The sequence below is a fragment of the Megalobrama amblycephala genome, linkage group LG3 (assembly GCF_018812025.1).
Source record: "Megalobrama amblycephala isolate DHTTF-2021 linkage group LG3, ASM1881202v1, whole genome shotgun sequence".
In the NCBI taxonomy this organism is placed as follows: domain Eukaryota; kingdom Metazoa; phylum Chordata; class Actinopteri; order Cypriniformes; family Xenocyprididae; genus Megalobrama; species Megalobrama amblycephala.
Window position 1 is genome coordinate 19,325,141 of NC_063046.1, and position 23,798 is coordinate 19,348,938.

General features: G+C 37.0%; 1 protein-coding gene across 2 annotated transcripts in view; it reads left to right on the forward strand.

The window, feature by feature from the left end:
- The first annotated feature begins 1,498 nt into the window (after positions 1-1,498).
- Positions 1,499-23,798, forward strand: part of glceb (glucuronic acid epimerase b) — a 55,285-nt gene continuing 32,985 nt past the window's right edge. For both annotated transcript variants that reach the window (XM_048184467.1, XM_048184466.1), the window contains exon 1: positions 1,499-1,681. The gene's annotated coding sequence lies outside the window, so the exon portion shown is untranslated. The remainder of the gene's footprint in view (positions 1,682-23,798) is intronic.

The following is a 23,798-nucleotide window of genomic DNA, read 5'->3' on the forward strand; positions in this document are numbered from 1 at the left end:
CTCATGGATTTGGAGTTATGTTTAAGAGCCACAAGCTATTTAAGAGATTCCATAATTTAACCCAATAAAGCATAATGTGTCATATTTAATACATTCTAGCCTTTTAATTATCAACATGATCAAAACCTGTTGCACACAATATGCCTTCTGTCCTCTGATTTAAAGTTCATACTTTTTTAGTAAGTAAAAGACCTTTTAATTCTAAAAATATCCACCTTCAGATTGTGGTAACTGATTTTATAAAGTAAACATAATACCTTTATATTGTTATTAAATTTCAAGATGAATACTTACTGGACTGAAGAAACTTTATGTGATTATCCAGTAATGTTTTATAAAATTCATATTAATACAACATGCTTTTGAGGATTTTTTATTTGTACATCTTTGATCATTACTGTATTGCATTGCAATAGCTATATGTTTTGCCCTCACAATTAAAATTACAGAGCTCTGCTAAGACATTATTGGAAGATATAGTGATAAATTATATTTATATGCATTGTGGGACTGCTATAGTCATGTTAGAAAAAAATCTCATTGAATTACAACCAAAATATCAGAATTTACATTTACGTTTAGCCATATAAATAAAAACAACAGAACCAAATTTAATGGAGATGATTTTTTTACTCCTTAAGTGTAAGCTCCATATTCTCACAATATCATACTAAATGAGCCATAAAAGCCTTATATGATACGATATAATACAACACATATGCAAACTCTGCAAAAAAAGACCCCCCTGTGGTGAAAACCAAGTTTTAATGTTGTTTATATGTCGATCTGGTGTTTTTAATATGTTTTGGTTAATTCAGGTGAATTATGTAAATTATGATGTTATGATGAACTATATGCCTTTCTCCACTGACGTTCTAAGTTGTTCAAAGCATTTCTAAGCATTTCAGAAGGCAGCTGTCTGACTCTGAGATGGTGAACGGGAAAATTATTTGTGTAACATTAGCAACATATTATTAGTTGTTTGATAATGTAGTCAAGCAAATGGCTAATAGCCTAATTTCAATTACTGTTTGACGTTGTAGAGAGTGATACATAAATTGTCATATATTGTCTAAAGGTTCTATAAACTGTTCCTTAAAAATCCAGATTTTTCTGACAATTACACAACAATGCACTCTGGCCTGGCACACATGGGGTGAATTCAGATCGACTGTGACATTATCTCCAATTCATCTCAAAGGCAAAAAGTGTCCCAATCACCCTGGTTGTAAAGTCCGCACATTTGCTCATATTTGCTTTACGGTATTCCTGTATTTGGTTTGGCAAAACTCTTTGACATCTCACACACTCCAGTTCCCTCAGAGTCTCTGTAAACAAATAGGAAGATTGAGCTCTATAAAACACTCTGGGGGTCGAAGATGTCAGTCATATTAAACTGACCAATAATGTCGAAGATGTCTTGCCCTCCGCTTCCTTATTGGACGACATTTCTTGAGTGTGATTGGTCAGTCCAGCGCCGTCCGTAGTGTTGTGATATCGCGATATTTCGGGCATATGTTCTCTCGCTGCAGCGCTGTAGCGGGCTGAGTGTGGGTGCCTGACTGCCAGTGGAGCCACCGTCTCTCTCTCAAGCGAACTGCAACCTGAGATATTGAGAGTGTTTACATTGCCTTTTAACTTTTGAATGGCCAGAGGAACAGTGTGCTTGACTGTTTCTAAGGTGAGTGAACGCTGCTTCTCTGCTTCTTGGTGAATAGGAGTGTTTTTGCTCATTTAGATGCAGTGCTAACATGTCGACAGTGCAGTGCCTTTCAGTTGAGCACCAGGACTGCTAGCAGCTAGTCTCAGTCATTGTAGTTCGTTCAACTCTTAATTGCTGAAAATCAATGAACGATCAACTCTGGTTCCCATAGCAACATCACTGTATTCGTACCTTTTGAAGGCTTGTCCTTGCGGCTGTCGGGGAATATGAAGAACTTCCTGTACCCTTGCTAATCAGTGCTAGTGTGGAATAAACAAAGTTAAAGCTCACATTTGTGGGATGACAGCTCCGTAACATTGACAGAACAACCGAAATGAGGTAGCTCATTCTGTCTCTACACGGTCTGTCAGTGTTTGTCTTTCGTGGACTTGGCGTGTGCTCTACTATCAGTGATCGGACAGCAGGGCTCTCAGTCGCTACTAATGAATCTTTGCAGGATTGCCTCGTTTTGGCATGTATGATTTTGTCTACAAGGTAGTGTAGATACATACATACATCTGCTTTTCACCGAGATGACAGCAGTTATTTGTGCTTATATCAGCCGAAGTGGTCCTTGACAGTGCGGAGATAACATGTTAAATGTGCACATACCTGAAAATGAAATAATTATTATTATTATTAGATTACTATTGTGTTCTAAATGTGTACACGGTAATGCTTTTATAAATAAAATAAAAAAAGTTTAGACAAGAAATAAATTAAATTCACGTGTACATGAAGACTCTAAACCTAAAGTCTAGTCTTTTACAAAAAACTTTTGTTCTACATGTCATCATGCATTCGTCATGAGGAGATATCACATGGCCAGCTGCATTACACAGTCGACCGAGAGACTCAGTAACAGTAAGACAATAACAACATAATAATAGCAGCAACAGTAATAAAATGTCTACTTTATTTATTACATGGCTCTGTCGAATACTTGGTTCTGATTGGTCAGTTATTTTCCATTATTCGCTGTATATATTACTATAGTATTATTACTATTTTAAGCTAGTTTTTATTTTTATATTTTTAATTTAAATATTAGTATTTTTATGATGTCATCATTTCTATCAGTTATAGAAATATTTCTATTTAATTTTAAAGATAAAACTGAAATAAAAATAAATATTGAAGTATTTTAACTTGCACTTATTTATTTCAGTTAGTTTCCAAGGCAACATTTCTAATTTTCTTTCATTTTTTTCATATATATTAGTATTACTATTACACTCACTTTTTAAAAATGTAACAGTATACTTTGTTATATTATTCTGGCATTAAATTTAAAAATATAGAAAAAATAAAGAAATAAAAAAACAGTCAAGACTGCTGCAGTGAGGTTTGTAAAACAGCTGCTGAAGGAATGACTGTAAATTCTCCATCTTCCTCTCTTCTCACGGGCATATCAGTCTCTCTCTATATTATTTCCTTTTTTGGAAAGCTGAAGAAATGCAATTGCAAACTTTTTTTCTTTTGCTGTTGGATCAATTTGAAATCTATAGAAGTTTAGCCTGCTATAGTTCTATACTTCAATGTTTCATCCTAAAAATGTGAAAATTGTCCATAAAGTGCAAAATCATTCAGGTGAAAAGAGTCAGATATTGTTGTGAAGGATTTTTATATCAAGAATGTTATGAACAGTTTTTTTTGTGTATTGTTTCAGATTGCCACTAAAAAAGCAGCTAGCACCCAATTTTGAGTATGCATGCTGGGCTAATACACTATCATTTGTGCATGCCAGACACCTGGACCAGTAGCAAATTGGCTGCGGCATGGGCTTTACATTAGCTAAGTGCTATCTGAAATGGCTACATGAGTCGGTTATAGTTTCAGGGATCAGGTGTTCAAACTGGACAGAGCGTAGTCATCATATTTGAGCTGTGTGGAATTGGCAAACTGTCCATCTGATAGCCTCACTTGCAGAAAAGGGTCTACTGAGGTAAGGTTTGTGGAACTTTTTTTTTAGTTCTAGGTTGTGCCAGCTCTGCTGTCTCCAGAAAGAAAGAAATAGCTATTCTGTGCTGTTCTTCTTCAAGTAGAGAGTCTTGAGTCACCAATCAGGTGTGAATGGGGCAGTAAAAAGCAGGTGAAGTCTTCATTTCACAAGTATATAATGTAAATGTTGGGGTGGTTAATTGGTGATTTTTGAGTTTTTCAAATAACGTGAAAATGTTTGCATTTGTGCATTAGTGAGTTAATAACAAAATAAATGATTTACTGAAAAATAGTGATAGGGATAAAAGCTCCAATTTTGCTGTGCTCGTTTGTAGGGCTGCACAATTTGGCCACAAATGTGATTAAATATCAAAATGAAAAATGAATTATTATTTTTTTATTATTATTACTACTACTACTACATTAAAAGTTTAAACAAAATAAGACATTACAATTGTAGAATTTCATTGTATAATAAAAAATTAGTATTTAAGAAAAATATAATCATAACAAATCATATAATCATTTTATTTTGGCAGAAAAAACGGAGAGTTCTTTATAGCTTCGCTTTTGTTGACAACAGACGGTTTATAAGCGCTTCCTGTTACAAGTTTGGAAAGATGGTTGGCACAAGTTGCGTTCCCGACGCAAAGATGGGTGGAGTCGCTCTGAGATGTTAAAAACACAGCACGTATATATATTTATTTAATTAATTCACAGCATTTGTTATTTAAGCCATTTCGATGGTTTTTATTTTGATTAATTGTGCAGCTCTAATAGGAAGGGAGAGTTTCTCTGACTTTGCTAATGTGTCTTTTATACCCATTAACTATCTGCCTAGACATATAACTGAGGTGAACAATTCTCAATGGCTCTATCACGTTCCACTGTCTCTAATCAGCTTTATCACATGCAGCACATTTGCACCTTTAAAGAAATGAATTAAAACTATCTAAATCCAGTTTCGCACAAAAGCATAACAAGTCGGTCTCCTCTGAGAACAAAACATCACCTTTAATTTTCGTGATCTCTTGCCTTACTTATCTTTTTTATCAACCTTTTGTCACAACTTAACGGGATTACTTCAAACACCATAGTTCAGTTTGATTAAGAGGCATATGATATTTTGTCACACTAATTATAGTGGAAGGTGCATGGGGGAATTCTAGTTGATTTTGGCCAAGGGGGAAATTTGGAGCACAAAAGAGTTGTAAGTAAGAAAAGAGGACAAGTAAATTGGCAAGAGCTCAAACTCATTATGAGTCCTAGTTTTCAAAAGACTGCTGAGAGTATGTTGGTGTTCAGCTTCTGTGGCGGCATTGTTTTGTGGGTGGAGGAAGAAGACCTTCATCTGTTCATAACAATAAAGCACTGTTATAGTTATCATGTGGTGAAGTGTATACATGAAGTCACTGTAGAGTATGCTTTCAGGCTACTATTCACTACTGTTATTCAGGCTTCGACATGAAAAGACCCTATTCACCTGTTCTAAAGTAGTAGTATGTTGATTTGGAAGGAATTGTGTGCCATACTTGAGCTGACAGAGTCCGGTTCTCTGTGATACTGTTGTAAGCACATGGCCAGGGCCTCCTGTGGGGACTAATAACAGTCAAATGTGGGAAGTCGGTCCCACTTGGCCCTTAGCTGGACACTTCCTGAGCCCTTGGACACAGGGGCCACTCGTAATTTGGATCACTCAGATGCTCTTGATGACTGGAGAGCTGGCCAAGGAGTAGTGCTGGCGCAGGCATCGCTAATCCACCGCTGTCGCGGGCTCCCCCCTCACAGTAAGGTTTAAAGGACACTCGAGCGAAAGCTTGCTCTGCCGAACTGGGACAGAAAACACTGTGTATGTAAAGGGCGCTAATGGATTTCAGGCATCCGAGATCAATAACACCAGGAGACAGAATAGGTTTATGGCTTTCTTGTAACCAATATGCTAACTGTGTTGCTGGCTTTGAAATCGACATTTTTCTCAATTGAGGAATAGAAGGTTGTACTTCAGCAAAGTGTATGTTCTTCTGTTTGTTTCCTATGAAAGATATCCATTATTTGTCCATATTATCCATTAGTGTATTTTGAAGTATAGGGGACACTCTTTTAAAAAATGTATTCACTTTATAAATAACTTTTTCATGTACAGATTGTGTGTTTTGTGCACATAGTGAGATACTCTACAGTTCTTTTCATTGTTTTGTATCTTTTTGCACCAGTAAGTACACTTTGTTTCCACTTTAAAAGTTAAATTTCTGTCGGACTAAAGTAATTTGTCTTTTTGAGATTCTAATGATGTAAGGCTGGAATTCACTACAAGACTTTTGCCCAGATTTTTTCTCCAGTCTGGACAAGTTGACGCTAGTAGCTGAAAGTCAGAGCCGGTCTGCAGATTTTGGCCAGTCTGAGTTGACAGATTTCACAGAAAAGTACATAGTGTCTGATGGGCACGGACTCTGTTTCCGCCCAGTCGGACAATATCCAACATGCTTAATATTTCAATAAGGTTTTAGAACACATTGTTTTCATTTGCACACATCTCCTAGCCAAGAGGCATACATTTCTGCATCTTGAAAGACTGGTAGTGTGTGATCCTCAGTCGTTTAGAGTATGATGCCCAGTTTTTCTTCGTAACAATTTACAAAGTCTGCAAGTGTATTCGGGGTGGGCGATATGACCAAAATCTTGTATCACGATAAGAGTCATTTTAAATCACGATAACAATATCTATCACAATATAGTTATTTTTGCTTTAAATAAGGTTTATGATATCAGTTTTTCATACCATTGAAATTTCATAATTCTTATCACCTTTTTCAATATAATTTAAAAAAAAAAGAATACTAGCCTAGAAAAACTAGAAAAGAGCAAAGAAAACAAACAACAATAGAACAAAGACACAAATGAAATAGATTACCTGAAAAACTTAAAGCACTAGAAATACTACATAAAATGTATAAAGTAATCAAATGTATAAAAAAAACAATGCATAGTCTCATTGTGTAAATTAAATATACATTTATTCTTATTAAAGGGTTAGTTCACCCAAAAATGAAAATAATGCCATTTATTACTCACACTCATGTCCTTCTACACCCGTAAGACCTTCGGTCAACATGATATTTTTGATGAAATCTGATGGCTCAGTGAGGCCTCTATTGCCAGCAATGTCACTGAACCTCTCAAGATCCAGAAAGGTACTCAAAACATATTTAAAACTTTGAATCTTTTGTTTCGAATCGGTGGTTCGGATCGCATGTCAAACTGCTGAAATCACGTGACTTGGCGTTCCGAACTACTGATTCCACCCACCTGTTTATGTCCACTTGAGACATAACCGACAGTATTTACATGAGATACTCCACACGATGGACATTTTGGCAACTATGTGTGTATTTGACTATTTAGGCACAAGGAGAACTGAGGGAAAGGAAAGAGAGAGAGCACGCACTTCTGGTGTGTATAATTCAGCGCGATTTCGCCTATCCCGCCTTCACTAACGCCAAGTTAATCGATAACGAATTGTGATTAGATCGGATGGTAATTTTGTTTTACGACAAATTTTATTGGGCTGTTCTCGTGCGACAGAACACTGCTATGCCTACTACTATTACTATTACTACTCGTTCTATGATGATGATCACCCAGTCGTAAGAAAAGTTGAGGAAAGATGAAATATGGGACAAAACATGATTTTTTCTTAAGTTGGGACACTAAAAATAGAGCTGAAATATGGGACTCTTCCAAAATTTGGACGTCTGGTCACCCTACCTAAAGTACACTATATTGCCAAAAGTATTGGGACACCCCTCCAAATCATTGAATTCAGGTGTTTCAATCACTTCCATGGCCACAGGTGTATAAAATCAAGCACCTAGGCATGCAGACTGCTTCTACAAACATTCCTGAAAGAATGGGTTGCTCTCAGGAGCTCAGTGAGTTCAAGCGTGGTACTGTGATAGGTTGCCACCTGTGCAATAAGTCCATTCGTGAAATTTCCTCACTACTAAATATTCCACGGTCAACTGTTAGTGGTATCATAACAAAGTGGAAGCAATTGGGAACAACAGCAACTCGGCCACGAAGTTGGCGGTTTGGCGGTTGCCAGGAGAACGGTACTTGCCTGACTGCATTGTGCCAAGTGTAAAGTTTGATGGAGGGGAGATTATGGTGTGGGGTTGTTTTTCAGGGGTTGGGCTTGGCCCCTTATTTCCAGTGAAAGGAACTCTTAATGCTTCAGCATACCAAGACATTTTGGACAATTTCATGCTCCCAACTTTGTGGGAACAGTTTAGGGATGGCACCTTCCTGTTCCAACATGACTGCGCCCCAGTGAACAAAGCAAGGTCCATAAAGACATGGATGAGCGAGTTTGGTGTGGAGGGACTTGACTGGCCTGCACTAGGGCTGGGCGATATATCGTATGCGATTGTCACGTGCATTTCGTCAGTAAAGCCGGTTCCATGATTACCGCGAAATCGCCATCACCTGCTTTCAAATGAAGCGGCATTTAATTGTGCAGTATCGCGTTCATTATCGCAGATGAATCGCCTTCGATATTGCGTAGCTTGTCAGTGAACTACGGCTCTGTCTATTAAATGGCGCTCCATTTGAAAGCAGGTGATGGCGATTTCGCGGTAATCAGGGAACCGGCTTTACTGACGAAATGCGCGTGACAATCGCATGCGATATATCGCCCAGCCCTAGCCTGAACAGAGTCCTGACATCAACCCGATAGAACACCTTTGGGATGAATTAGAGTGGAGACTGCGAGCCAGGCCTTCTCGCCAATATCACTGCCTGACCTCACAAATGCGCTTATAGAAAAATGGTCAAAAATTCCCATAAACACTAAGCCTTCCCAGAAGAGTTGAGGCTGTCATAGCTGCAAAGGGTGGGCCAACTCCATATTAAACCCTAGGGATTAAGAATGGGATGTCATTAAAGTTTATGTGCATGTAAAGGCAGGCGTCCCAAACTTTTGGTAATATAGTGTATATGATGTTTGGTTTTTAAAATCTGTTGACATTTTAAAAGTTGTGTACTGTATTCCAGCATATTTCGAACTGAAATCCTATGTTATTTTTTTTGCAAATTTGGAATATCAGACCTAAATAATTGGACTTTAGTTTGGCTTCATCAGGCATGTAAACTATATTGACCTCACCATTGTGAGTTTTGCTCTGATAGACACAGATTTCTTAAACACAGAACAATGCTGTTGCTCACTCTCACTGGGAGAACTAGGTTTCATTCCTTCTCTTACTCTGGTCAGCAGATAATCTTTGTCTTGACTTGTCCTCAGTTTCATATCCCCTTTTCAAAAATATCCATTGCAAGCCTTGATTTTAGTATTTCTGCTTGTGTTTGGTGCATCTTGGGCTGTCTTCCAGCCATTTTTCTCTGCAGCCAGTGTGCATAGTTGGCTGTCACTACTGGATAGTTTGTCTGTTTGGTAAATGACATTCATCTCATACCATAAGGTCTGCTCTTAAAAGTCTTTTAAGCGCTGTATGTCAGAGGCCTTTAATGAAGCCTTTTTAGTGCAGTGCTGCCTTGTTTTTTTCTTTCTTTCAGATCTGGTTTGCTTCTCTTTGAAATGTTGTCTTCTGTAGACCACAAATTGGTTGTTAGTTTCCTGACTAAATTGCTGTTCAAGTTTTGAGTCCTTTTTTCTTTGTGTTTATTTTAAAATAAACATGTTCTGCAAGTTTTTCTTTTGGTTTTCTGCTTTGTAGCCTAAATAAATAATAACAAAAAGTTTGTGTGATATGAGCTGAATTCACAGAGGGACTGTAGACATCTCATCTGTTGTGCTACAGTACATAAGTGTCATTCATGGTCCATGGGGATCATCTAAGGGGGTTTGTTTATCCTGGCAGTTGAGCCCCTTGCTGTGTCACCCGGGGCGCCTCCAGCCCAGTTTGGTTTACAAACGCACCCATTCATATTTCAGTAATGCTCAACTGTCCTTGCCTCAATAGTCTAAGTCCCACCAGCAAAGAATTTGGGCCCTGTCTACTCGGCATTAAAAAAACAATATTTTAATAACAATACAGCTGATGTTGTTCTTTCTCTTATCTGTTGTTTTAGCTGCTGAACGAACAAAGCAAAAGGAGGGGGTGTTGGGGTTCAGCTAGCAATTATTATTTGGCAAAGCAGCCACAAGCCAGACTTTATAAGTGCGTGCCAGCTTTGTGACGTTGTCAGAGTTATGGAAGTGATCAGACTGCACACACTGGGTTTTGATTGAGGAGTTCTCGTTGGCCTGCTATGTTTCCTGCTGTCCAATAAGCTGTCAAGCTATTGACATGACTGTTGGACATGTCACACCCCACCTGCTCTGCTCCACCACCCAGCTGAGATCAGATGCAAGGGCCTGGACCCTTCCCAAGCTTTTGATTTTTTTCAGTCTCCTTAGTGCTCCATAGGACTGGGCAATATGTAAAATCTTATCGATAATCGCCTTAAAATCTAATAATATCATTTACCCGAGACTTTTTAAACTTGTAATCAATCTATAATGTTTTTTTTTTTTAAATTCATTATGTAGACTTCATTATGTAGACCTAATCAATATTCAGAAACGGGTTCAGTTCCATAGGCTGCTGCCATTTTTTTCTGTTTATCTTTCATTAGACTGCAGATCAAAATAGAAGAATATTTGATATTATTTTTTAAAATGGAAGAAAGCCTATTTCAAATTTATAGCATCCCGTTTCATTTTCTTTGAGTGCAGAACAAAATAAATTGCATAAAAATGGATAGTATCGTTAACTTAGGAATAAAAAACCTGTAATCAAGAAGAAGTATTTGACAAAATTGAACAAATAAGGATAAATGATGTTTAACAGGGAACGCATCTTTAAAAGTCGCATACACAGACACATTGCCATTATGACAGTCAGCGCCGATCAACAAATAAGCAAACAAGATATAGATTTGGCTAATTAAAGACACATAAGTTATTTAGTCATGATGAGTGAATTTTTTTCGATTGTTCTTTGACAGGTGGCAGCTGGTATATTATAAATAATAAACGCTCCTGTCAATGCACGGATCCTATATAGGCTGTTACATGCGCTTTCTTTCTCAACTGTTTACGTTCACCTAAGACAAAACCAACTGTGTTTACAGGGATATTTTGATATAATTTAGTGTGAATTTGTCCATTCAAGCGCAAGAAGTATTCACACGCTTTATAAGAGGCGGCTATCTGTGCAAACTACAGATGTGTGTGCAGCACAGAAAACAGCACGTGAATACAGTGATATGTGCACAGGAATCCATAAGCGGAATCGAAATTTGAATTTTATAACAAGTATTCGATTCTTGACCTTAAGTATGTGGTTCCAGAATTAGAATCGATTTTCAATTCTCAGCTAGGGCTGGGCGATATAGGCAAAAAAAATATTGCAATAAAATTTTTAATTTCAGTTGATATCGACGATTATCATGAAAAATGTCAAATCTTTATTTCTTTTAAGTTTAAAGGCAGATTTTGCTCAAGTTGTAGAAACCAGACCATTAATTGTGTCTTTATTGTCAGAACATGAGCAACACTTCACGTTTTTGAATTCTTTAAGCTTTTCCAGTCATTTTTCCTTAACAAAATAAATATTTTTTTATAGAAAAATTAATGTTTTAGTTTCTTCATGTTCTAACTGGTATTGTTAATATTGTTTCAAATCATGAAATTTGTTTGTGTTGCCTGACTTTCATGCATATCTTCGTGACCACAGTTAAAACCACGCATATAGCACCTCACTACCATGGTAAAATGTAACTGGTTTCTATGGTATTTGTATGGAAAGACAGTAGACTAAATACAAGTGATCGACCGATATTGATTTTTTTAGAACCGATACCGATATTTATTTACTGTTATACTTCTGTTTTTGACACGATTACAACACCACTGAACTGAACAAACCATTTTATTTATAACAATCACTCCCTCCTTGCATAGAAAACAAAACAAATCTTATTTATACACCAATAAATTTTGTTAATTTTAATCTTCATATTACAAAAATAATTTTATTATTGCATCAGCAGCAACACTAATGTTAACAATAAGCAAAATAAATGTAGAATGTCTAATGTTTTCAAATGGAGAAAATAAATTAAAGCCAGGAGTCATATCAACTTTGCAGAAATGTAATACTTCTGTCACGATCACCGTCAGTTCCTGTCACTTCCCGGACTCTAATTCCCATCATCCCCCTCAGCCAGTCACATGCTCACACTCCACACCAATCACCTATCGCCACATACAGCTTTGCACATCACTTGGACTATAAAGGACTGTCACACACACCACCTCACCGCGAAGTCTTGTTTACCTTGTGTGCAATTCCGAGCGTTTATATCCTGTCTGCCTGTAGTTACCGTTCCTGTCTGTTACCCGTTATTGACCCGTTGCTGCCTGTCCTGACCCTTGCCTTGTCTGCTGTTCTGTGAATGATATCTGCCTGTCCTGATCTTTGCCTGTTTCCTGACTAAGACTCTGCCTGTCCCTTGCTGTTCCTGTTTGCCCCTGATCGACCCAGCCTGTACGACTATGCTCACTTTAAATAAAAGCTTGCAAATGGGTCTCTGCCTGAGTCCCGATTTGTTACAACTTCATTTTAAACTACAGTTTTAGTAGATTTATAAGCTGTTTAATAGGCTAAAGAGTGAAGAATAATTCGCTGGATAATGTTAAATAACTGAATAATATTCTCTAGAATATTGGAATATAACAAACAAAACATCGTATTTTATTGCATTTCTCAACTGGTATGTTATATCAGAATTATTAATGTTTTTGTCATTCTAGATTATGAAATGTCTGCTGACTGACATTGCTGAACTGCGATCGCTGGCGGAGATAATAATTAATTTCCATAGAGTTGTTTACTTGGATGTTTATTAGTGAATTAATGGTTATATAGTAAATGTCTATATAATTACAGTGTTTTAAACAAGTGAATTTTGTTAAAAGTTACATGCGGTGGCCGTGGAGCATTTCCTGAGCATCAACCCGCTGAGTGAACAGCAAAATGCAGACGACTGCACGAGACTGATGATGAGCATAGACAACAGAGAGAGAATTAAATTCAGTGCTTTTATTTCCAACATGGCTGTATTATTTAATTCATGCAAAGTTACATCTTTATTTGGACAGGACTTGACGGATTATCTTACGTGACTCCTATTTCTTAGAGACAAGCTGCATAAACTAGCTACGTTTCAGGCATTTATGTAACACATCCAATTTGTGCATTAATGGCGGTTATGTTAAATAAAGTTTACTAATTATAGCAAAGCAGGCAAGTATACTTTACCTGTGCACGCCGTTATCTCGTCTACCCTCAGATGCGGTGTAATGGCGATCCTGCGCGCAATTCTCAAAACACCCACAAGATGGCGCCGTTTATCGGTAAATCCGATATTACAAAACCGATATCCGATTATGGTAAAATGCTTAAATATCGGGGAAAATATCGGTAAATCGATATATCGGTCGATCTCTACTAAATACATTAAGGATAGATGCACAAATGCTATAGCTTAATCACAAAAAATACTGTTATATTCCTTTAATACATTTAATACATGGCTACATTAAAAATATAATAAAATTTGATATAAATATCCCACATTTCTGCAACAATACCATGGTGTAGTTAGTGGTACTACAGTGGTAAATGATGGTGATTTGTAGATTGAAAAGCCTTCTGACTGTATCGTTGAGAACAGTGTTTCTCCTGTTTGTCAGTGCTGTTTAAACTAGTTTAAATCACCAAGACATTTGCTGAATTCAAGCGCTCCACACTGGATCTCACAGTGCTCTTTAGTGGTCACGTGACCGAGACCTATCAGTGAGTAAATGCGTTTTCTAGAGTAAGCTCGCGATGTGCTGCCATTTGAATTATGAACTGATAAGGATAAATGTTCTGTGTGGCGCGGTTCAAATGAGTACTGCGTTTTCATTCCGCTTTTGGTGCATAAACATTATTTCGAACCTTTATCGAACTCTTATCATTTTATCAAGAAAAATTATATCACGATAATTATCGTTATGGTTTTACCGCCCAGCCGTACTCTCAACCCTACTAACTATTATAGAAAACATTTAATACATGCTCTTGCATGTGAATAGATATGTTTGGTAATTGTGGGGCTATGTAAAATATATTTTGTAGCTATATTTTGCCTAGTTTTATAATTTTTCATTTTTTTCCAATATTGTCAATAATCGTCTGGTTATAATTGACATTGCGATACTTGGAAGACATTGTCGATATACAATAATATCGCCATATCACCAGCCCTTCTGCTCCAGTGAGTTTTCAATAGCGTATGCCTGATCGAGGTAGTTTGAGGCATCACTGACGGTTGTTGATCTTTGAGTTACTTCCACAGACAAAATTTGTTTTGAAACCAAAATATATTACATAAATAAGTCCTGGAGATTTGAAGAGGTGTTTTTAGGAAAACATTGTACTTTTTCCTTTAGTTTTCCAATTTTTGGCCAAGATATGTTGCCCTCAGACCTCCTACAAGGATCTACTTTCACGCTATGTCGCCTCTCAATAGTTTGCAGGTGTGAAGAGAATAAGAATGTGAATTTCTGTGAAAGACAAGGTGCAGCTGTAGATCTTTGCCTTGATCTTCAGCAAATATTGTGCTGTTGATTATCTTGAAGCTTCTTAAAATCCTTCAAAGGCTTGTGTCACATGAGAGCTTTGGTGTCTTATGACAAGCATGAACCCTTTGATTTCAGCTAATACAAAGAAAGTTTCACAAATCTGTAATGCAATTTTGATGTGCTAGATTTGATGTTGACCTGTTTTGACCGAAAAGGCTGCATTTTTTTAAAAGGACAGTTCTGCCCAGACACTCCTGGGCATTGTCAATTCAATTTTGTTATGGCACCTTTCACAATGCATGTTTTCTGAAATCAGCTTTAGAAAGATCAATGCTTTAAACCCCCAGTGACAGTAGCACGAAAACTCACTTCCTTATATTACGTGTTTATCTTCTGGTTAATACTTATTTGTCCTTTATAGTTCTAGCCATATAATTAACAGACTGCGGCAATTAGGAGTACTGGAGGAGAGCTTTGAAGTCTTAGTGTTATTGAAGGGATGCAGAAAGTAGATGGAGTAGCTCCACAGACACTGTTTAGATCTCACAAACACCTCTTGAACCAGTTCATTTAGAGTCAGTTTAAAGGTTTTGTTTTGATTATTATTATTGTTGTTATTTTAAAAAAAAGGCAAACAATTCAACCACAACTATATATCAAGCAATTCTGTAAATTTGCCATTTAAAAAAAAAAAAGGCACCTGAATGTTTTAAAGTCTACAAGAACTGATGGAATTGTCCTGACATTATCCAAGATATTCATGCATTGAATAGACATAAGATCACATTTAGCAGAATAAAGATATTGATCTCAAATATCTATCATTTCCTGAGTCCCTCAGTGTCTGCAATATGACTGTCTTAGATAATGCTTTCATATAAAATCAGGTGCCCTTGTTTTTAAACTTCTATTTATAAAGTTTGGCAGTTAAATACACCTTTTTTCCACAGGGGAAAGTTATGTTTTTTTACAGAGCTTCACATGGGGCTGTCTGAAAAATCCCTTCAAAGTGCTCAGCTCAATCGTCTGCTCTTACTTGCCCATCTCTCTGCATGCATAATAGCTCTTTTTTAAGCATCCTTTGTGCTGCTTTGGCTCCTTTGGCTGATGGAGTGCTTTGAGGTCAAGAGAACCACTATTTATTAGGCCTTCCTCAGTGAAACCTATAGGAGAGTTCTTGAAAATCACATTTAGCTGGCATTTGAAGCAATGCTTAAATGGATCCCTCTCTTAATGAGCTTGCCTAATCAAAAGAAATATTCTTGAGTTGTAGTGTGTTGTAGTTTATTAAAGGTAAATGGAGCTGGGAAGCTCCAGTTTGTCTGTAATAGGAAAGAGGGTATTGTTATGTCTCTCAGCCATAGTCACAGAAGCACAAGCACAAGGTTGGCTTAGTTTTTTCGATGTGTTCGGCCATTGGCTCTAGTTAGATGTATCAGCGGCAGAGCTTATCGCTGAGAGAGATCACTCTGATTGGCTGTTCAGCTTAACGAATCAGGGCAGGAGTAAAAAAAAGTGGAACTGATGAAAACAAGCAAATGACGGAGTAAAGAGGGAGCACACTACAAACACTTGTCATTTAATCTAATTTGAAGTGATTTTAAAGTTCCTGTAAAGGTCAATTCTGAATTGTTTCTAAACGCATTATAATGTTACAAATGTATTGCTAAAACACATTACACAGAATGTGAACTATGTAGTACTGAATTGTGGAGTTAGACCGTTAAACAGTTTTTCACCAATTCTGTGGGGGTTTTTTTGGGCGGGGCTAAAAAGAGCATGGCCTCGCCCCTAATTATAATTGTCAATGATGCACTAGAGTCACCGAGCAAGGCCACAGCAACTAAATTTTGCAACCTCCTAAGGTGATTCTTTTGTTTATATGCATCAGTATTTTTGGCAGCATTGAGAGCAAGGAATACTGTGTATTTTTTCAAGATTTTGATAACTTATTTCATTTACTTGGCATTTTTAAAAAAATCCTTTTTTAAACATTTTTCTGTAGTGACACAATCTCTGAACACATCTTTTAATATTGCTTTACAGGGTCTTTAATAATAACATGGCTTTGTGGAATCCAGATGTCGAAGCCACATGAATCCGTCTTTAAAGTCCCCCTGAAATCAAAATTTAAGTTTTTTAGCTTTTAGTATATATATGTTAGCCTTAAGGTTATGAATAAGCTGGTGTGTTTCAAAACAATGACAAAATTCGCAATTAGGAGATATAAGCATTCAAAACTTAGTCTCTCACTCCCGCTAAAATTAATCACGGATTTTCATGACATCACATCGCACTTCAGCTTCTCATCAAATCTTCTGTCCAATCAAATGCTCTCTAGAATCTGAAGTCCCACCCCCTCCTACACTATCAACAGACACTGAAGCTGTGTCTGAAATCAGCCATTTGTTCACACATTTACTAGTTTCTACATGGTGAATGGCACATAGTGCACTATATAGAGTATAGGAACGATTCAGACAGTGTAAACATGCTTTCTATAGACGCGAATGAAGTCCGTTTTCGTGTTAGTGTCACATGAACTGCAGCAGCGTGAGCACAGTGCTCTGGCCCAGGGACAAAAGAGCACAGAGAGGATCATATCCGTGAGTCGGCTCAGACCACGAAAGGTATCAATCAGGCCCATTTAAATTCTGCACAGAATGCTGTATTTTAAAGTGATATAGAGGAGATTAGGAGCATAAACGGTTAGATATTAAAAGGAAACAGAGGTTTTACTGAGTTTAACGTCTCTGGCCGAGCTGTGATATAAACAAAATGCTATTGGCCATTTTAAAAAGGGGCGTGGCTGTTCGATATATCACCCTGTCTTCCTGTTTCAGTTGAAATTATGTCAACACATTGAATAATGCTGCGCGTTCCAAGACACTTCAGCGGGCCTTTAATGAGTGAGACTGGTGTAAACAATGGTAAAAGCGCTGATTGCTTTGTATATCCACAGTTCTAGTTGCTTTGTATATCCTTCCAGTTTCCCTTTTTGAATGAAGAATACAGACTACTGCCACCTGCTGGTATGGAGAGGTATGTCCTCTCACGCAGGCGCAGAACATACATGCTAGTTGGCCATTGGCTGTAGTCTGTGCGGTGTGTTCAAGCTCAACTTTTTTGCCCCGACACAAGGAGACACCACAATTGGCTTTCTTTGGCATCAGTTTGGTGTGTCCCTACCTTAAAGGGTTAGTTCACCCAAAAAGGAAATTTCTGTCATTAATTACTCACCCTTATGTCATTCCAGACCTGTAAGATCTTTGTTTGTCTTCGGAACACAAATTAAGATATTTTTGATGAAATCCAAGTTTTTTTTTTTTTTAATCCCCATACAAAGTAATGCAATTAGGGCTGCACGATTAATCGCATGCTTTTGTCATGCGTGTCTCGTCAGTAAAGCCGGTTCTGTGATTAGCGGTAAATGTCCATCACCTGCTTTCAAATGGAGCGGCACTTAATATACAGAGCCGTAGTTCGCGGACAAGCTACGCAATATCGCGTTCGTAATCGAAAGCGATTCATCTGCGATTATGAACACGATATTGCGTAGCTTGTCCGCGAACTACGGCTCTGTATATTAAGTGCCGCTCCATTTGAAAGCAGGTGATGGACATTTACCGCTAATCACAGAACCGGCTTTACTGATGAGACACGCATGACAATCTCGTGCAATTAATCGTGCAGCCCTAAATGCAATTACCGTCATTCAAGGTCCAGAAAAGTAGTAAAGACATTGTTAAAATAGTCAACAGTGGTTCAACCTTGATGCTATGAAGCAACGAGAATACTTTTTGTGCGCAAAAACAAAACAAAAATAACGACTTTATTCAACAATTTCTTCTCTACCCTGTCAGTCTTGTACGCAGTTGAAGCTTTGAATGCAGTTCAGCGCTTCCAGGTTTACGTCCGAACGCCGACTCATTATTGGCTGACGCTGTTCCCTGAGACCATTTCTAGCAGTGGCCTGAGTGTGGTTTGCTGTAAGTCTGTGCGGTTCGCTTCTAACATGCTTTCTGAATGCAAAACCAAGGAGAAAAGCCACTTATTTTAATCTTAACAAGACTGAATTTGCCTCTGTATTCAAGTGTGTTCTATTTTAATGCTTTCATTTTATCTTTTAGGCTTTAGAAAACAAAACAATATGTAATAAAGATATTTTATTGATGCCAAACAATATAAGGTAAGCACCTGTGCTAAACTATTTGCATTAATCCAGATAATTTATTTTTTTTATTTAAAACTTTTTTTTTGGCGGTCCTTATTGAACTCATATATAATAAAAATAATAGTAATCATCATCATAATCCACACAAAAAAGATGAGTTAACTGAGGCCCTGTGAACAGCAAGTGAACCAAAATGAGATTTGAGGCAAGGCGTGGAACAGTGTGAGTGTAATAAAAACCTTTTTTCAGTCCGTTTACTTTTGGTTCAATTAAAGGAACTGAACTGAGTTTGATTCTTTTAAGACTTTGTGGGAAAACATCCTATATGACCTCTTCCTAAAAAAAAAACAACAACAACAACAACTCTCAAACAAGTTGGCAAAGTTACCAGCTGTGATAATGAACGGAAACATTATTGTCTCTATTTGATGATCACTTTCAAAATAAGCCTTTCGTATTTTTCTGTGACAAGAAACAGCGTTGTTGAGAAAACTGAGGGTTTTCACCAGGAAGTGTTTTCCAAGCAGACAGCCTTGAAATAAATCCTGCTGTGCATCCTGTCTTCAGATATTTTGCAGAGAAACACGGGTATGGAAATTGTAAACCTTGCAAATGTTTTTGCGCTCACTTTGAAGAGGAGCAACAGCTTAGATATCTGTTAATGTGGTGAGTGCTCTGAAAGCCCTCTGACTGAAACATGTCATTTCCACAGAAGGCAGGAAGTTAGATTCAGTTCCAGCAGTGTACATCAAAGAACGCTCTGAAATCTGGAAAAAGCTCTCTGTGAACGCAGGATGATATGACTCATATTGGTGGATGATTGCTTTGCTGTGTTTGTGCTCTCCCGTTAAGTGCCCTTAAAATTAAGCTGAGATTTTTCAGGATTAGATTTCATCATGTCAGAATTGTTTTTATAATCAATAGAGCGTCACTGTCTTTCTAATTTGCAGTTACGTGCAGTGTGAATTTTGCATTTTTACCATGCAAATTTATTCCAGGTTCAGAGGGACTGAAGTACATTTTCACCTCAAAATGACCCACGTTAGCATGGTATTTCAGTCATGCAATAAAATTCTTTACTTTGCTCCTCGTAGTGCTGTACTGCAGGCACACACACGCTCTCAGAAACCCATTGCACCTAGTTAGTTGTCTCTCTCCCCTCAGGCCTATATGGAATATTTCAGCTTGTTTGGAGGATGGGGGTGGGGAGCCCAGCGTGGGCTCTCTCACTGGGGAACGGAGTTTTTCACATGCTCAGTAAGAGGATTTTTCTCCCTGTTGACTGCCATGATGCCAGGTAGGGAGCTCAGCAATGGGGAGGTGGGTGTTATCAGAAGGTTTAAAAGATGAGCGGCTGAAGAGTCAAGCGGCTTCCTCTGATTACCTTTTATTGTTTTTTAGCTCATTGGTGATCCAGAGACAAACAAAAAAAAAGAAATCTGCATTCTGTTTTATGAATATTCATGAATGTTTTGTGGCATTTTATGTTAAAGTGTGCCCCTATTATGGATTTTTGAAAATTACCTTTCATGTAGTGTGTAACATAGCCCTAAGTGAATGAAAACATCCTGCAAAGTTTTAAATCTGAAAGTGCACCGTATATAAAGTTATTGTCTCTCAAATGTATGAGTCGACTCGGAGTCAATTAAATGAGTCGTTTGTAAAACGAATCCCAAGCCGTTTCGTTGTGATGTTTCTCAGTGCCCAGTTTATTTATTATTACTGTAGTGTGGAGCTCTGTCTGTATTGTAATAGGATGTTAAGTTGCTAGTCCGCGCTAACTAGTTGTAGTATTCTCTGTTTACAGTAAACACCCATTGTAATGCCAAACAATGATATAGCCATTTTTCATTGTTAATAGTTACAGTGCTTCCCACAGGTTTGAAATATACTTGCGGTGGTAGCTGGGTGAAAAATCCTCCTATTACCCAAGGCACAAAAATGGTCTACTACATGTGACAAACAAATAATGTGTGATGTTTAACAGTATTTTTATTTATTGAAATTAATTTTAATTACATAGCATATGATTACATTTAATTACATACTAATATTATGCATTATTATGCATTGTAAATTATGCAAAATTACAGCATTTAAATGGTTCACCTTTTCCTATGTTCTCCTTGCTGTCATATAGTGTCTCTCTCAGTGAATGGGACACAGATTTTACTAGTAAAATTTATAAAATGAATAATATATGTGTCAAATAATGTTCTTAGTCTTTTCTTCCTGTGGGGGAAACTGCAATTTACTATGAATTAAATGGAAATCAAATTAAATACAATTTATTGTGTAATCAAAATACCAATAACGCCCAAAAGAAAAAGAAAAAACTTAGCGTGTGACTTTTAATTATAAACAAGCCCGAAATACACAGGTACTCTTATTTTGAAATGTCTGTACTATTGCAGGCTGATCCTTCAGATTCTTACAACCGTCTTAAACATTTTATATAAAGGCCATGAAGTAGACTTTGTAATAATTCATCAACTTGAGTTCATTAGCAATCGCTTGGCATAAATCTGCGCTTTTCATTGATTGAGAATCACTTTTAAGCAGTCTGAAGCTCTGTAGCGCGAGCCTGTAGAACACGCAACAGCGCCGCCTTGTGACTTTGCAAAATGCAGCGCCTGTGGGAATGTTAGCGGGAGTAAACAGTTCTGACGCACACATAAGGAGCAGGTACGAAACGACTAGTTATTCGATCGCGGATGGTTTCATTATCTTGGGTGGATTTAAAAGTATAAGAGTATAAAAATAATAAAAGCAAAAATGTGTCTCCAAATATACTTGGGCGGCCTGCCCAAGTAAAGTCTAAGTGTGGGAAGCACTGAGTTATGACGAAAAAGTCTGTACACATCTGGCCTAAATAATTATCTTACGTTAAAGGTTTTCAGCTTTGCTTGGCATTCTGATACAGTTCCCACAGGTTCACCTACATAAAGTATAACAGTGACGCTGCTATCACATCTTATAAATAACTAAGGTGACACTTACCATAGATGTAGTTTTTCAGTAAAGTAGTTCATAAATTTATAACTGTTATAAGGGTGTGACGATACACTTAGCTTACGAGATGAGAGGATACACAATACTGGGTTCATGAGAACGAGACAAGACAACTATTTTAACATTATTTTTAAGAAATCTTCAATGAGGAAATATATGACTGGATAAATAGTCTTTTATTTGACTGAAAGTAAAACAAAAATGCTGAACAATGGGTAATAGAAATAGAATAGGTTCAAATAAAGTATCAAAAGCAAGTAATTATATGGTTTTATAGAACAACACTGTTAAAATACAGAATGTACATAGAAACACAGTCAACTTGTACATTATGATAACAAATGCCTGCAGAGGGCGCCAATGGCCTGGTGATTGTTGTTGTTACACGTGAGATAGCCTGTTATTGCAAATTCCAAAAATTATTTTATATATTAAATATTTAATATTATAAATAATATTTAATATTTTATATTTAAATTTAACATTTTTGGTCTTGTTTTTTTATTTTATTTTGAAAAGGCCATTGAAAATGTTGTCATGGCAAGTAAAAATTTAAAATCCTAGTAAAGCTTGCAGAAAGAAAACCTTAATATTTATATACATTTCGTGGGGGGTGTTTTTGGGAGAGTTTGATGAGATGAAAGTATAATGCAGATTTAGCCTTCATGCGTCAATGTTTTTGCATTTGTGCTCGTGGTTTCTGTCACAGTCACTCATGTTTGGCCTGTGAGAACTTGCCATATGCTGCTGTCTGAATGCATACCAAAGGCTTTATATAGAACCGCTCTCTGATGTGTCAGCACTGTTTAACTCCGTTTTGTTTGCTAGTTTGTCGTCTCTAATTAATGTCTCTGAGTGGTTCTAACCAGTCATAATGGTTGTTTGAGTAAGCTCTGAAAACACTGGAAACAGCTCTGAAATGTCTATAGTGTTGCAAGTCCCTGCATTGGGATTAAAGTTAATTCCTAAATGTCATCCTCAGTCACACGCTTCATCTTATCCATCCGAAAGGACTTTCTTTGTTCAATAGTTTTTCTTTTTGTCACTGTTAGATAAGCTTGGCTAATCAAGCCGTGGCGGTTCTCTGAACGTCTGTCTCTTAACTCTTTCCTGATTCTGCATCTGTTAAGAAACTCTGAGTCTGAGCTGCCATTTCATTTTCCTCTAGGTTCTGATGGCTTTATAATGAGAATTAGGTATGATTTTAGTGACACATTCATCTCTCCTCTGGGTTTAATTTATGATGATTTAAATGTCCATAGAAGGAGGGAGAAAATTAATAAAAACACAATGTGAATTCTTGGATACTTCATATTAATGTGAAGTTATATGAAAAATAGCCTTAGGCCTCCTCTTTCCACCTAATTTCATTTGCCTTTTGTTTGTGTTCTGTGTAAGAATTTACTAGGATTGCACTGAAATTTCGTCCACCGAAAATTATCGCTCCGCTCAATATTCCTGCGAAGCTCAGTTGCTCACGGCCCATTCGTGTACCACTCATGCTCACTGGAAAAACAAAGTCCCCCACTATGCTCACATGTTCTGATAATAATAGCTTTGTAGGACTATGCATTATTTGGATAATTGGTCAAAAAATAAATCTGTTAAATCTGGTTGCATAGAATTGAATAAAGAATAATATACTGATATTGAATAAAATATTTTCTCTCCAATTTTAGTGTTACTTTCAATCAAAGTGTGGTTACTTTATTTTACTGGCATGCATTTTAATTTCATTAAAAAGTCGAATATTAATTAAATTATACAAAAAAGCTATAACATAATAAATTAATGTTAAAAAGCATTTTGGGTTTTTTTTCGGCCCAGAATTTGAATTTTGGTGCTTCCCAAGAATTTACGATGTACAGGTCCTATTAGTATAGCCTGATAAATGTGAATTTTTTAGCTATCAGTGTGTGTATGTATGTATGTATGTAAAAGATCAAATTAATTTATGCACATGGACCCTACATTGTTTATGTATGACCTACCTATTTTCAACAAGTAAAATTAATATTTTATTCTTGAGTCTATAAGATCTTAATCCATGGCACACATTTTCTTTTCAGTTCTTTTTTTTTTTTTTACAGGTTTAACAAGTTGACACTGTGTAATTTTATGTTTTGGTATTGACCAAAGTACTGGTACTATTGATGTTGGTAGATTGTAAATAGTGGATTGTCTTGCACCTCCTTCCCACCAGCTCTGTGTTTTCTGCCTTTTGCATAGAAACAGCATTAAGAAACCGACAGACCACAGTACAGACATGCTAGAACACTTCCAGCTGTCATTTACAGCCTCTGTGCAGAGAAGCTTTGTCACTATGACAAGAATAGGAA